The sequence below is a fragment of the Pristiophorus japonicus genome, chromosome 5 (assembly GCF_044704955.1).
Source record: "Pristiophorus japonicus isolate sPriJap1 chromosome 5, sPriJap1.hap1, whole genome shotgun sequence".
Lineage (NCBI taxonomy): Eukaryota > Metazoa > Chordata > Chondrichthyes > Pristiophoridae > Pristiophorus > Pristiophorus japonicus.
Genome location: NC_091981.1, coordinates 30951573 through 30967970, shown reverse-complemented (window position 1 = coordinate 30967970; position 16398 = coordinate 30951573).

The following is a 16398-nucleotide window of genomic DNA, read 5'->3' as shown; positions in this document are numbered from 1 at the left end:
CTTTGTTTTCAGGGCCTCCGGCGGGGGGGAGGGAGAGCGTCCGACCGGAAAGAAGGCGCGGAAGAAGACAAAACATCAAGAGGCGGGTCCCCTCAGTGCGCCGGATAATTTGACCACCGCGCTCAGCCCAACCCCGTCACCGGCGAGCGCGGGGTGCCCCGAGCCCGTGCCCGAGCCCTTGAACAACACCACAGAGGGGCCCGGGCGCGGGCAAGAAAAGGAAAAGGGGGGGGCGGAGCGGGAGGCCTCGGCAGACATGGAGGTCTCCCTGACTCCGCGCGCCCCCAGGAACAAAAAGAGGCACCGCCCCAATGAGGCGGAGGGGGAACAACATCCCTCCGCGGAGGAGGCGGTGCCCGCCGCGTGTCCCGCGTCCCCCACCAGCGCCCCCAAATTGCGCTGCAGGCGCGAGGAGTCTTTCCCCGGGGAGGGTGAGACAGTTGAGGCTGCCCAGCCTCTGCCTCCCGGGGATGGAGTGGAAGATCTGCCTGTCGTGGGGGGCGTGGGGACCGCGGAGGAATGCGTAGCCGCCGGGCCGGGCGTCCCGGGGACTGAGGCGGGCGAGGCCGAAAAGGCCGAACCTGAGCCCGCCCAGCTATTATCCAACTTCCCCCGGGAGTCGCTCGACCCGGCAGGAAAAAAATTAAAAAATTATGACACTGTAGATGCTGGGCCGGGGGGTGGCAGCGGGGAGGGGGAGGAACACCCACCCTCGCCCCTTACTTTGGAGCTGGAGCACTTGGAGGGCCTGGGGATTTCCTATGGCCGGGTCTCTCCTTGTTCTCCGGTTCCTGGGGCGGAGGGGGAACCCCTTCCGCTGTCATTTCCCGACCCAGCACCATTTTTAAAAGAGCCCAGTGGGGACTCCTCTGCCGACGATCCTGGGGGTGGGATCGGGGCAGTGCCAGGGCCGGTTGGAGCGGCCGGTTCATTTGCCGTACCTTGTGCGGTCGATGGGCCGGCTGCTGGCGGCCACCTCCCGGAGGAGGACGGGGACTCGGTGGGGGACGCGGGTGAAGACCTAGAGACCACCGCCAGGGAGGCGGTGGATCTGCTCGCGGCCGCCGCTGAGGCCCTCCTCGTTCCTGCAAAGGAACTCCGGGACTTTTTGGCCCAGAGCCGGGGTCGCCGCGACCAAGCCCGACTGGCCCTGGAAAAATGGTCCGAGCCGGAGCTGATCAAGGGGTCCGTCCGCGCCGCCGTTAAAACCTTGGCCGCGGGCGGGCCCTTGACAAAGGAGCAGCACCTTGAGCTGCGCGAGCTCGAGGGACTCCTCGCTGGGCTGCGGAGGGAGCGGAGTTCAACAAAAGACTCCGCTCCCTCCCCCACAATAGGTTAAGGTAGAGGTTGCACTATGCTTTTGCCATGAAGATAACCATAGCCAGCCTCAACATCAACGGCGGCAGAGGGGCACGCCGTAGATTTGACAATTTTTCGCTCCTGCGGGAGGGGAAATATGCGGTGTGCTTCCTGCAAGAAACCCACACCGTTCCGGGAGACGAAGCCACGTGGCTCCTGGAATGGCAAGGAGAGGTCCGCATGAGCCACCTCACCGCCATTTCTAGTGGGGTGGCCATCTTGCTGGGCCCGCATTTTCAGCCGGAGATCTTGGGGGTCGAGGAGCCCGTGCCAGGCCGCTTGCTGCACGTAACGGTTCGCCTGGGGGACGTGCCGCTCCATCTCGTGAACGTGTACGCCCCTCATCCCGGCCCGCAGCAAACGCGCTTCTTTGAAGAGGTGTCCGCTCTTCTTGGCTCCGTCGACGTCGGCGACTGCATTGTCCTCGGGGGGGATTTTAACTGCACCCTCGAGGCGAGGGACCGCTCCGGTGCCCCGCAGTGCATGACGGCGATGGAGAAGTTGAGGGACCTGGTCGGGTCCTTCGACTTGGTGGACGTCTGGCGAAATCTCCACCCCGACTCCAGCGCCTTTACTTGGGTGAGGCCTGGAGTTGGATGGTCTAGAGTCGACCGCCTTTACGTGTCTCGGGCGTACGTTTCCTGCGTCCCGGCGGCCTCCATGCGGCCGGTGCCGTGTTCGGACCACCACCTGGTGTGGGCGGAGCTCGCTTCGCTCCGCGCGAGGACGGGGTCCGCGTACTGGCACTTTAACAACCGGCTGCTGGAGGACGTGCGGTTCCAGGACTCGTTCCGTCGATTCTGGTCCGACTGGAGAAGGAAGCAGGGGGGCTTCCCCTCCTTGAGGCTATGGTGGGACGTGGGCAAGGCTCACGTCCGCGTCTTCTGTCAAGAGTACGCGAGGGGGTCGACCAAGAGGCGGGCGGCCAGAGTCGGGCGCCTAGAAAAAGAGGTGCTCGACCTGGAAGCCCGTCTCGGTCAAGTCGTCCAGGACCCGGCCCTGCGGACGGTGTACGAAGCGAAGAAGGCCGCGCTGAAGGACCTGCAGCTCGTCGGGTCCCGAGGCGCGTTCGTGAGGTCGCGGATCCGGTTCCTGCGGGATCTGGACCGCGGCTCCCCCTTCTTCTACTCGCTGGAAAAAAGGCAGAGTGTCCGTAAGCAGCTCTTGACGCTGCTGGCCGACGACGGCTCTCTCGTCTCGGATCCGGAGGGCGTCAACAACAGGGTCCGAGAATATTACGGGGCTCTGTTCTCTCCGGATCCGTCCAGCGAGGAAGCGCGTAGAGTTTTGTGGGAGGACCTGCCGAAGGTCGGCCCGGAGGGCGCCGAAAATCTGGAAGCTCCGCTAAGCCTGGCGGAGCTGACCGGTGCCCTCGCCCGGCTCTCGAGGGGAAAATCCCCGGGGCTGGACGGGCTGACCGTGGAGTTCCACAGGGCGTTCTGGGACGTCCTGGGGAGCGACTACGCGCGGGTCCTGGGGGAAAGTCTGGCGACCGGGGAGATGCCCCTCTCTTGGCGCAGGGCAGTCATCGTCCTGCTGCCTAAGAAGGGCGATCTCCGCCTCCTTAAGAACTGGCGCCCGGTCTCCCTCCTCAGCACGGACTACAAAATCTTCGCCAGGGCGATGTCTGCTCGCCTTGGTGCTGTGCTGGACCACATGATCCACCCCGACCAGTCATACACGGTCCCGGGCCGGACAATCCACGATAACATCCATCTGGTCCGGGACCTCATCCATTGTTCCCAGGAGGCTGGTCTGTCGGTCGCCTTCCTATCCCTCGACCAAGAGAAGGCGTTCGACAGGGTGGATCACGACTATCTGCTCGGAACTCTGCGCGCTTTCGGGTTCGGGACGCATTTCGTCGCCCGGATCCGACTTTTGTACGCCGCCGCGGAGTGTCTGATTAAGGTTAACGGGTCCTTGACGGCGCCCCTTCGCTTTAGGAGAGGGGTGCGCCAGGGATGCCCCATGTCCGGCCAGTTATACGCCGTTTGCGTGGAGCCTTTCCTGCGCCTCTTGCGGACGAGGTTGACGGGACTGGCTCTGCAAGGGCCGGGCGTGGAGGTCGTCCTCTCGGCTTACGCCGATGACGTGCTCCTCGCGATAGAGGATCCCGCTGACCTGCGGAGGATGCGTGAGTGCCAGGAGATTTACTCGGCCGCGTCCTCCGCCAGGATCAACTGGGAGAAATGTTCCGGACTCCTGGTGGGTCAGTGGCGGGTGGACTCCCTGCCGGAGGAGCTCAGGCCTTTTGCCTGGAGCACGACCCATCTCCTCTATCTGGGAGTCTACCTTAGCCCCGACGAGGAAGCCTGGCCGGCGAACTGGCAGGAGCTGGAGGCGAAGGTCGCCGCTCGCCTAGGGCGCTGGACAGGACTGCTCCGAGTGCTGTCCTACAGGGGTCGAGCGCTAGTCATAAACCAGCTGGTAGCCGCAATGCTGTGGTACCGGCTGGTCACTTTGACCCCTCCCCCTGCGTTTGTCGCCAAGATACAGAAGAAGCTGGTGGACTTCTTCTGGAACAACAGGAAGCACTGGGTCTCTGTCGCGGTCTTGAGTCTCCCGCTTGAGGAGGGCGGTCAGTCGTTGGTGTGCGTCAGCGCCCAGCTCGCGACTTTCCGTCTTCAGACCCTGCAGAGATACCTTTACGTCGAGCCCCCTCCTAGGTGGTGTGCTCTGGCGAGGTATTTCTTCCGCCAGCAGCTCGACCTCAATTATGACACGCAGCTCCTGTTTGTGAACTTGGGGGGTGCCAGGACCGCCCTCCGGGAGCTGCCTGTCTTTTACAGGGAACTCATCAGGGTCTGGAACAAAGTCTCCACCAAGCGCAGCTCTCCACCGGCTGGAGTGGCGGCCGTCCTGCAGGAACCGCTGCTCGGGAATCCGTACCTCCACGGCCGAGGCTTCATGTGGCGGTCGGAAGAGAGGGCTGTGGCTGGTGAGGTGACCAGGGTCAGGGACCTGCTCGATGGCGGAGGAGCGGGCTGGATGGCGCCAGTCACGCTGGCGCGGCGCCTAAATTCTGCCAACGTCCGCCGCGCGGCCGATGCCATCGAGTCGCTAAAAACAGCTCTGGGCCCTGACTCCGTTAGGTGTATCGAGGAGGCTCAAGCACGTGGGGAGATCCCGTCCGAACTGACCCCCGTCCGGACGGAATTCCTCATCGGCGCCAAACCCCGGAACCTCCCTCGGGGGCCGGCGCCTCACAACTTGAGCCGCCTCGGGGAAATCCCCTCCGTGCCTTTCAGTTCCGCGCGGAGGGGTTTCCTGTACGGGCTGCTCCTGCACACCCTCAACTTTGCCATCCTCGCCGGCCGTCCGGACACGCCATGGCGTACCATCTTGCCGTCCGGAGGAGGCGGGGGTCCCCGATGGAGGGCACTCTACGCAGGGGTCCTCCCACTATTCATCGGGGACTTGGCCTGGAGGGTGGTGCACGGAGCAGTGCCGTGCAACAAATTTTTAAGCCGGTTCACGGACTCCCAGGCCGCCTGCAATTTCTGCGGTCTGGAGGAGTCCGTGTTCCATGTTTTTATTGAATGCACAAGGTTGCAGCCCCTGTTCCACTATTTGAAGGGGCTGCTCCTGAAATTCTGGCTGCACTTCAGTCCCACTCTCCTGATCTTTGGGCACCCTGTGCGGAGGGGAGCGGGTAGGTCCGAGGGCCTCCTCGTAGGACTGCTCCTGGGCACGGCCAAGGGTGCCATCAGCCGGTCCAGGCAGCGGGCGGTCGAGGGGGTCGTTCAACCTGACTGCCTGCCTCTCTTCCGCTCTTACATCCGATCCAGGGTGTCCTTGGAGATGGAGCACGCGGTGTCCACCGGTACGCTCGCGGCCTTCCGCGAGAGGTGGGCACCGGAGGGACTGGAGTGCATCATCACGCCCGGCAACCAAATTTTAATTTGATTTTACGTTTTAAAGTTTAATTTGTTTTAATTGCCGGTGCTTTTAGTGTCCCCCTCTCCTTTTATAGGGGGCACTGGAAAAAGGAAAAATTTGATTTTAGTGCCCCAAAAAAAAAAAACACAAAAAAAAAAATAAAAAAGGGGCCTTGTAAATGTCTTGTGTGTGTCATCCAGGTCGGGTGGCACGGATACATGTTTTATGTTTTTGCAGGTGAACTCCAAAAAGAGTTTCATGCACAAGGGACCAATCGTAAAGCAGTAGAGGCGTGTCCTGCTCAGTAGGAACTGTGAGCAGTGAGTGGAGCTGCTAGCAACTTGAGCTCCTGCCTGGAGAGCCCTGAGACCAGCCCAGGAGGAGAAGGAAGGAAGGGGCTTCACCTTCAACTTTATCCAGAGGGAGAGGAGGAGAAAGCAGAAAACTTTAAACAACTTTATCATTCTGCAAAGAGTTGGAGAGAGGGGGAAAAGACCAACAACATCCAGTGTGGAAGGAGGGAGACTCTACATCTTCTACAGGTGGGTGTTGGTGCATTTCCCCAAACAGACTTTGTTGTATCGGTGGGGGGAGGAAAGAAGACCACTGAGGGCCGGAACATCGCGGGGGGTGTGTGTGTGTGTGGTAGTGTGCGTGGGGGCCGTGCTTACAACTAGGCCCCCCCCACAATTGGAACCCCCCCCACCCCCCCACATTTGCCTAGCCTGGGATAGCTGGAGCTACCAGGCTGAAGATTGTTGTTTTTCTTAATCACCCTATTAAAGATCGTTAGGAGTGCCTGGTGGCTCCAGCTGCCCCAGGTGAAGACATCTTCTCCCCCCACCTGAAGACCACCCCAAAGACTTTTGTGTTTTGCCATCTGGGGAGTGCACCCACCCACAGCTGCGAGGGGAGACCTGCCCTCGCAGTCCCCACCCCCCCTTCCCACCCCCCTCTCTCTTTCTCTGCTACTCTGTTTCTCCCCTCTCTCTCTGAGGCCTCTTCCTTCCAAATTTACAAAAAAAAAACAAAACCAATTAAGACAACTGAGCAGAGGGAGCAAGGCCCCTCCCCAATTGCCAACTAGGGGAGAGGTACCTCATTAAGGGCTCCTCTGCTCAGTTAATATACGAGGCCAATTAAGACCATTAAGGCCTGTGACTTTGGGGTGGGTGTAGCCCTTAAAGGGACCCCGTGATGGCGACCCCATCCACGCCGGTGGCAGGGCCAGCAAGGACGTATGCGCAGGTGGCAACCGCTTCCACGGCCCCTCCTGCGCCACCCGCTGCCCTGCCACCATTTAGATTAATTACTAGAAAACACGGGGTCAAGAGCTACACTCACCCCACAATGAGCATCGAGGAGTGCGTGCGGGCGATGGCTGGGGTAGTCGGCCCCTCGGCCATTGTCGCAGCCTCCAAGATGTCTGGGAAGGCCGTGTTCTTCCTGGGGTCGGAGCGGGCGGTGTCCCTGGCCCTTGAAAAGGGGCTCACGGTGGGCGGGACGTTCCTGCCGGTGGACCCTCTCGAGGCCACCGCGCAGAGGGTCATCGTGTCAAACGTCCCGCCCTTTGTTTCCGCTGAGCTCCTCCTCCCTCACCTACACCAACTGGGGGAGGTAAGGTCGGGGATCAACCCCATACCGCTCGGCCTCAGGGAGAACAGCCTGCGCCACGTGTTCTCCTTCCGCCGCCAGCTCTTTGTCCGGCTGGCGCGGGAGGACGTGACAGAAGGGCACTTTAATGTGGTGCACGAGGGGACTGCCTACCGCGTCTTCTGGACGTCGGACGGCGTGCGGTGCCATGCCTGCAGGGAGGTGGGGCATGTTCGTAAGAACTGCCCCGCCTCCAAGGCCGCCAAACCACCGAAGGCGGCCATAGCTGGCGCCGCCGCCACCCCTCCCCCTAGTTGCGTCCGCGTGCCGGGAGCCATGGGTGCGCGGGCATCGTCGGAGGCCTTTGTTTTCAGGGCCTCCGGCGGGGGGGAGGGAGAGCGTCCGAGCGGAAAGAAGGCGCGGAAGAAGGAGAAACATCTAGAGGCGGGTCCCCTCGGTGCGCCGGAAAGTCTGACCACCGCGCTCAGCCCAACCCAGTCACCGGCGAGCGCGGGGTGCCCCGAGCCCGTGCCCGGGCCCTTGAATAACACCACAGAGGGGCCCAGGCGCGGGCAAGAAAAGGAAAAGGGGGGGGCGGAGCGGGAGGCCTCGGCAGACATGGAGGTCTCCCTGACTCCGCGCGCCCCCAGGAACAAAAAGAGGCACCGCCCCAATGAGGCGGAGGGGGAACAACATCCCTCCGCGGAGGAGGCGGTGCCCGCCGCGTGTCCCGCGTCCCCCACCAGCGCCCCCAAATTGCGCTGCAGGCGCGAGGAGTCTTTCCCCGGGGAGGGTGAGGCAGTCGAGGCTGCCCAGCCGCTGCCTCCTGGGGAGGGCGTGGAAGATCTTCCTGTCGTGGGGGGCGTGGGGCCAGTGGAAGAATGCGTAGCCGCCGGGTCGAGCGTCCCGGGGACTGAGGCGGGCGGGGCCGAAAAGGCCGAACCTGAGCCCGCCCAGCTATTATCCAACTTCCCCCGGGAGTCGCTCGACCCGGCAGAAATACAAACAAATAATTATGACACTGTAGATGCTGGGCCGGGGGGTGGCAGCGGGGAGGGGGAGGAACACCCACCCTCGCCCCTTACTTTGGAGCTGGAGCACTTGGAGGGCCTGGGGATTTCCTATGGCCGGGTCTCTCCTTGTTCTCCGGTTCCTGGGGCGGAGGGGGAACCCCTTCCGCTGTCATTTCCCGACCCAGCACCATTTTTAAAAGAGCCCAGTGGGGACTCCTCTGCCGACGATCCTGGGGGTGGGATCGGGGCAGTGCCAGGGCCGGTTGGAGCGGCCGGTTCATTTGCCGTACCTTGTGCGGTCGATGTGCCGGCTGCTGGCGGCCACCTCCCGGAGGAGGACGGGGACTCGGTGGGGGACGCGGGTGAAGACCTAGAGACCACCGCCAGGGAGGCGGTGGATCTGCTCGCGGCCGCCGCTGAGGCCCTCCTCGTTCCTGCAAAGGAACTCCGGGACTTTTTGGCCCAGAGCCGGGGTCGCCGCGACCAAGCCCGACTGGCCCTGGAAAAATGGTCCGAGCCGGAGCTGATCAAGGGGTCCGTCCGCGCCGCCGTTAAAACCTTGGCCGCGGGCGGGCCCTTGACAAAGGAGCAGCACCTTGAGCTGCGCGAGCTCGAGGGACTCCTCGCTGGGCTGCGGAGGGAGCGGAGTTCAACAAAAGACTCCGCTCCCTCCCCCACAATAGGTTAAGGTAGAGGTTGCACTATGCTTTTGCCATGAAGATAACCATAGCCAGCCTCAACATCAACGGCGGCAGAGGGGCACGCCGTAGATTTGACAATTTTTCGCTCCTGCGGGAGGGGAAATATGCGGTGTGCTTCCTGCAAGAAACCCACACCGTTCTGGGAGACGAAGCCACGTGGCTCCTGGAATGGCAAGGAGAGGTCCGCATGAGCCACCTCACCGCCATTTCTAGTGGGGTGGCCATCTTGCTGGGCCCGCATTTTCAGCCGGAGATCTTGGGGGTCGAGGAGCCCGTGCCAGGCCGCTTGCTGCACGTAACGGTTCGCCTGGGGGACGTGCCGCTCCATCTCGTGAACGTGTACGCCCCTCATCCCGGCCCGCAGCAAACGCGCTTCTTTGAAGAGGTGTCCGCTCTTCTTGGCTCCGTCGACGTCGGCGACTGCATTGTCCTCGGGGGGGATTTTAACTGCACCCTCGAGGCGAGGGACCGCTCCGGTGCCCCACAGTGCATGACGGCGATGGAGAAGTTGAGGGACCTGGTCGGGTCCTTCGACTTGGTGGACGTCTGGCGAAATCTCCACCCCGACTCCAGCGCCTTTACTTGGGTGAGGCCTGGAGTTGGATGGTCTAGAGTCGACCGCCTTTACGTGTCTCGGGCGTACGTTTCCTGCGTCCCGGCGGCCTCCATGCGGCCGGTGCCGTGTTCGGACCACCACCTGGTGTGGGCGGAGCTCGCTTCGCTCCGCGCGAGGACGGGGTCCGCGTACTGGCACTTTAACAACCGGCTGCTGGAGGACGTGCGGTTCCAGGACTCGTTCCGTCGATTCTGGTCCGACTGGAGAAGGAAGCAGGGGGGCTTCCCCTCCTTGAGGCTATGGTGGGACGTGGGCAAGGCTCACGTCCGCGTCTTCTGTCAAGAGTACGCGAGGGGGTCGACCAAGAGGCGGGCGGCCAGAGCCGGGCGCCTAGAAAAAGAGGTGCTCGACCTGGAAGCCCGTCTCGGTCAAGTCGTCCAGGACCCGGCCCTGCGGACGGTGTACGAAGCGAAGAAGGCCGCGCTGAAGGACCTGCAGCTCGTCGGGTCCCGAGGCGCGTTCGTGAGGTCGCGGATCCGGTTCCTGCGGGATCTGGACCGCGGCTCCCCCTTCTTCTACTCGCTGGAAAAAAGGCAGAGTGTCCGTAAGCAGCTCTTGACGCTGCTGGCCGACGACGGCTCTCTCGTCTCGGATCCGGAGGGCGTCAACAACAGGGTCCGTGAATATTACGGGGCTCTGTTCTCTCCGGATCCGTCCAGCGAGGAAGCGCGTAGAGTTTTGTGGGAGGACCTGCCGAGGGTCGGCCCGGAGGGCGCCGAAAATCTGGAAGCTCCGCTAAGCCTGGCGGAGCTGACCGGTGCCCTCGCCCGGCTCTCGAGGGGAAAATCCCCGGGACTGGACGGGCTGACCGTGGAGTTCCACAGGGCGTTCTGGGACGTCCTGGGGAGCGACTACGCGCGGGTCCTGGGGGAAAGTCTGGCGACCGGGGAGATGCCCCTCTCTTGGCGCAGGACAGTCATCGTCCTGCTGCCTAAGAAGGGCGATCTCCGCCTCCTTAAGAACTGGCGCCCGGTCTCCCTCCTCAGCACGGACTACAAAATCTTCGCCAGGGCGATGTCTGCTCGCCTTGGTGCCGTGCTGGACCACATGATCCACCCCGACCAGTCATACACGGTCCCGGGCCGGACAATCCACGATAACATCCATCTGGTCCGGGACCTCATCCATTGTTCCCAGGAGGCTGGTCTGTCGGTCGCCTTCCTATCCCTCGACCAAGAGAAGGCGTTCGACAGGGTGGATCACGACTATCTGCTCGGAACTCTGCGCGCTTTCGGGTTCGGGACGCATTTCGTCGCCCGGATCCGACTTTTGTACGCCGCCGCGGAGTGTCTGATTAAGGTTAACGGGTCCTTGACGGCGCCCCTTCGCTTTAGGAGAGGGGTGCGCCAGGGATGCCCCATGTCCGGCCAGTTATACGCCGTTTGCGTGGAGCCTTTCCTGCGCCTCTTGCGGACGAGGTTGACGGGACTGGCTCTGCAAGGGCCGGGCGTGGAGGTCGTCCTCTCGGCTTACGCCGATGACGTGCTCCTCGCGATAGAGGATCCCGCTGACCTGCGGAGGATGCGTGAGTGCCAGGAGATTTACTCGGCCGCGTCCTCCGCCAGGATCAACTGGGAGAAATGTTCCGGACTCCTGGTGGGTCAGTGGCGGGTGGACTCCCTGCCGGAGGAGCTCAGGCCTTTTGCCTGGAGCACGACCCATCTCCTCTATCTGGGAGTCTACCTTAGCCCCGACGAGGGAGCCTGGCCGGCGAACTGGCAGGAGCTGGAGGCCAAGGTCGCCGCTCGCCTAGGGCGCTGGACAGGACTGCTCCGAGTGCTGTCCTACAGGGGTCGAGCGCTAGTCATAAACCAGCTGGTGGCCGCAATGCTGTGGTACCGGCTGGTCACTTTGACCCCTCCCCCTGCGTTTGTCGCCAAGATACAGAAGAAGCTGGTGGACTTCTTCTGGAACAACAGGAAGCACTGGGTCTCTGCCGCGGTCTTGAGTCTCCCGCTTGAGGAGGGCGGTCAGTCGTTGGTGTGCGTCAGCGCCCAGCTCGCGACTTTCCGTCTTCAGACCCTGCAGAGATACCTTTACGTCGAGCCCCCTCCTAGGTGGTGCGCTCTGGCGAGGTATTTCTTCCGCCAGCAGCTCGACCTCAATTATGACACGCAGCTCCTGTTTGTGAACTTGGGGGGTGCCAGGACCGCCCTCCGGGAGCTGCCTGTCTTTTACAGGGAACTCATCAGGGTCTGGAACAAAGTCTCCACCAAGCGCAGCTCTCCGCCGGCTGGAGTGGCGGCCGTCCTGCAGGAGCCGCTGCTCGGGAATCCGTACCTCCACGGCCGAGGCTTCATGTGGCGGTCGGAAGAGAGGGCTGTGGCTGGTGAGGTGACCAGGGTCAGGGACCTGCTCGATGGCGGAGGAGCGGGCTGGATGGCGCCAGACACGCTGGCGCGGCGCCTAAACTCTGCCAACGTCCGCCACGCGGCCGATGCCATCGAGTCGCTAAAAACAGCTCTGGGCCCTGACTCCGTTAGGTGCATCGAGGAGGCTCAAGCACGTGGGGAGATCCCGTCCGAACTGACCCCCGTCCGGACGGAATTCCTCATCGGCGCCAAACCCCGGAACCTCCCTCGGGGGCCGGCGCCTCACAACTTGAGCCGCCTCGGGGAAATCCCCTCCGTGCCTTTCAGTTCCGCGCGGAGGGGTTTCCTGTACGGGCTGCTCCTGCACACCCTCAACTTTGCCATCCTCGCCGGCCGTCCGGACACGCCATGGCGTACCATCTTGCCGTCCGGAGGAGGCGGGGGTCCCCGATGGAGGGCACTCTACGCAGGGGTCCTCCCACTATTCATCGGGGACTTGGCCTGGAGGGTGGTGCACGGAGCAGTGCCGTGCAACAAATTTTTAAGCCGGTTCACGGACTCCCAGGCCGCCTGCAATTTCTGCGGTCTGGAGGAGTCCGTGTTCCATGTTTTTATGGAGTGCACAAGGTTGCAGCCCCTGTTCCATTATTTGAAGGGGCTGCTCCTGAAATTCTGGCTGCACTTCAGTCCCACTCTCCTGATCTTTGGGCACCCTGTGCGGAGGGGAGCGGGTAGGTCCGAAGGCCTCCTCGTAGGACTGCTCCTGGGCACGGCCAAGGGTGCCATCAGCCGGTCCAGGCAGCGGGCGGTCGAGGGGGTCGTTCAACCTGACTGCCTGCCTCTCTTCCGCTCTTACATCCGGTCCAGGGTGTCCTTGGAGATGGAGCACGCGGTGTCCACCGGTACGCTCGCGGCCTTCCGCGAGAGGTGGGCACCGGAGGGACTGGAGTGCATCATCACGCCCGGCAACCAAATTTTAATTTGATTTTACGTTTTAAAGTTAATTTGTTTTAATTGCCGGTGCTTTTAGTGTCCCCTTCCCTTTTATAGGGGGCACTGGGGAAAAATTGTGATTTTAGTGCCCAAAAAAAAAACCAAAAAAAGAAAAACACAAAAAAAAACAAAAAAAAGGGGGGAAAAAAAGGGCCTTGTAAATGTCTGGAGTGTCACCCAGGTCGGGTGGCACCGTTTAATGTTTTATGTTTTCGCAGATAAACTCAAAAGAGTTTCATGCACAAGGGACCAATCGTAAAGCAGTAGAGGCGTGTCCTGCTCAGTAGGAACTGTGAGCAGTGAGTGGAGCTGCTAGCAACTTGAGCTCCTGCCTGGAGAGCCCTGAGACCAGCCCAGGAGGAGAAGGAAGGAAGGGGCTTCACCTTCAACTTTATCCAGAGGGAGAGGAGGAGAAAGCAGAAAACTTTAAACAACTTTATCATTTCTGCAAGGAGTTGGAGAGAGGGGGAAAAACCACAACAACCATCCAGTGTGGAAGGAGGGAGACTCAACATTTCTACAGGTGGGTGTGGGTGCATTTCCCAAAAAAGACTTTGTTATATCGGTGGGGGGAGGAAAGAAGACCACTGAGGGCCGGAACATCGCGGGGGGTGTGTGTGTGTGTGGTAGTGTGTGTGGGGGCCTTGCTTACAACTAGGCCCCCCCCCCACAATTGGAACCCCCCCCACCCCCCACATTTGCCTAGCCTGGGATAGCTGGAGCTACCAGGCTGAAGATTGTTGTTTTTCTTAAACACCCAATTAAAGATCGTTAGGAGTGCCTGGTGGCTCCAGCTACCCCAGGTGAAGACATCTTCTCCCCCCACCTGAAGACCACCCCAAAGACTTTTGTGTTTTGCCATCTGGGGAGTGCACCCACCCACAGCTGCGAGGGGAGACCTGCCCTCGCAGTCCCCCCCCCCTTCCCACCCCCCTCTCTCTTTCTCTGCTACTCTGTTTCTCCCCTCTCTCTCTGAGGCCTCTTCCTTCCAAATTTACAAAAAAAAAAAAAAAAAAAAACAAAACCAATTAAGACAACTGAGCAGAGGGAGCAAGGCCTCTCCCCAATTGTCAACGAGGGGAGAGGTACCTCGTTAAGAGCTCCTCTGCTTCAGTCTTTTAGATAAGAGGCCTAATTAAGACCATTAAGGCCTGTGACTTTGGGGTGGGTGTAGCCCTTAAAGGGACCCCGTGATGGCGACCCCATCCACGCCGGTGGCAGGGCCAGCAAGGACGTATGCGCAGGCGGTGTCCACATCCACGGCACCTCCTGCGCCACCCGCTGCCCTGCCACCATTCAGACTTATAACCAGGAAACACGGGGTCAAGAGCTACACTCACCCCACAATGAGCATTGAGGAGTGCGTGCGGGCGATGGCTGGGGTAGTCGGCCCCTCGGCCATTGTCGCAGCCTCCAAGATGTCTGGGAAGGCCGTGTTCTTCCTGGGGTCGGAGCGGGCGGTGTCCCTGGCCCTTGAAAAGGGGCTCACGGTGGGCGGGACGTTCCTGCCGGTGGACCCTCTCGAGGCCACCGCGCAGAGGGTCATCGTTTCAAACGTCCCGCCCTTTGTTTCCGCTGAGCTCCTCCTCCCTCACCTACAACAACTGGGGGAGGTAAGGTCAGGGATCAACCCCATACCGCTCGGCCTCAGGGAGAACAGCCTGCGCCACGTGTTCTCCTTCCGCCGCCAGCTCTTTGTCCGGCTGGCGCGGGAGGAGACGACGGAAGGTCATTTTAATGTGGTGCACGAGGGGACTGCCTACCGCGTCTTCTGGACGTCGGACGGCGTGCGGTGCCATGCCTGCAGGGAGGTGGGGCACGTTCGCAAGAACTGCCCCGCCTCCAAGGCCGCCAAACCACCGAAGGCGGCCAAGGCTGGCGCCGCCGCCACCCCTCCCCCTAGTTGCGTCCGCGTGCCGGGAGCCATGGGTGCGCGGGCATCGTCGGAGGCCTTTGTTTTCAGGGCCTCCGGCGGGGGGGAGGGAGAGCGTCCGACCGGAAAGAAGGCGCGGAAGAAGACAAAACATCAAGAGGCGGGTCCCCTCAGTGCGCCGGATAATTTGACCACCGCGCTCAGCCCAACCCCGTCACCGGCGAGCGCGGGGTGCCCCGAGCCCGTGCCCGAGCCCTTGAACAACACCACAGAGGGGCCCGGGCGCGGGCAAGAAAAGGAAAAGGGGGGGGCGGAGCGGGAGGCCTCGGCAGACATGGAGGTCTCCCTGACTCCGCGCGCCCCCAGGAACAAAAAGAGGCACCGCCCCAATGACGCGGAGGGGGAACAACATCCCTCCGCGGAGGAGTCGGTGCCCGCCGCGTGTCCCGCGTCCCCCACCAGCGCCCCCAAATTGCGCTGCAGGCGCGAGGAGTCTTTCCCCGGGGAGGGTGAGACAGTTGAGGCTGCCCAGCCTCTGCCTCCCGGGGATGGAGTGGAAGATCTGCCTGTCGTGGGGGGCGTGGGGACCGCGGAGGAATGCGTAGCCGCCGGGCCGGGCGTCCCGGGGACTGAGGCGGGCGAGGCCGAAAAGGCCGAACCTGAGCCCGCCCAGCTATTACCCAACTTCCCCCGGGAGTTGCTCGACCCGGCAGAGAATGAAACAAATAATTATGACACTGTAGATGCTGGGCCGGGGGGTGGCAGCGGGGAGGGGGAGGAACACCCACCCTCGCCCCTTACTTTGGAGCTGGAGCACTTGGAGGGCCTGGGGATTTCCTATGGCCGGGTCTCTCCTTGTTCTCCGGTTCCTGGGGCGGAGGGGGAACCCCTTCCGCTGTCATTTCCCGACCCAGCACCTTTTTTTAAAAGAGCCCAGTGGGGACTCCTCTGCCGACGATCCTGGGGGTGGGATCGGGGCAGTGCCAGGGCCGGTTGGAGCGGCCGGTTCATTTGCCGTACCTTGTGCGGTCGATGGGCCGGCTGCTGGCGGCCACCTCCCGGAGGAGGACGGGGACTCGGTGGGGGACGCGGGTGAAGACCTAGAGACCACCGCCAGTGAGGCGGTGGATCTGCTCGCGGCCGCCGCTGAGGCCCTCCTCGTTCCTGCAAAGGAACTCCGGGACTTTTTGGCCCAGAGCCGGGGTCGCCGCGACCAAGCCCGACTGGCCCTGGAAAAATGGTCCGAGCCGGAGCTGATCAAGGGGTCCGTCCGCGCCGCCGTTAAAACCTTGGCCGCGGGCGGGCCCTTGACAAAGGAGCAGCACCTTGAGCTGCGCGAGCTCGAGGGACTCCTCGCTGGGCTGCGGAGGGAGCGGAGTTCAACAAAAGACTCCGCTCCCCCCCCCACAATAGGTTAAGGTAGAGGTTGCACTATGCTTTTGCCATGAAGATAACCATAGCCAGCCTCAACATCAACGGCGGCAGAGGGGCACGCCGTAGATTTGACAATTTTTCGCTCCTGCGGGAGGGGAAATATGCGGTGTGCTTCCTGCAAGAAACCCACACCGTTCCGGGAGACGAAGCCACGTGGCTCCTGGAATGGCAAGGAGAGGTCCGCATGAGCCACCTCACCGCCATTTCTAGTGGGGTGGCCATCTTGCTGGGCCCGCATTTTCAGCCGGAGATCTTGGGGGTCGAGGAGCCCGTGCCAGGCCGCTTGCTGCACGTAACGGTTCGCCTGGGGGACGTGCCGCTCCATCTCGTGAACGTGTACGCCCCTCATCCCGGCCCGCAGCAAACGCGCTTCTTTGAAGAGGTGTCCGCTCTTCTTGGCTCCGTCGACGTCGGCGACTGCATTGTCCTCGGGGGGGATTTTAACTGCACCCTCGAGGCGAGGGACCGCTCCGGTGCCCCGCAGTGCATGACGGCGATGGAGAAGTTGAGGGACCTGGTCGGGTCCTTCGACTTGGTGGACGTCTGGCGAAATCTCCACCCCGACTCCAGCGCCTTTACTTGGGTGAGGCCTGGAGTTGGATGGTCTAGAGTCGACCGCCTTTAC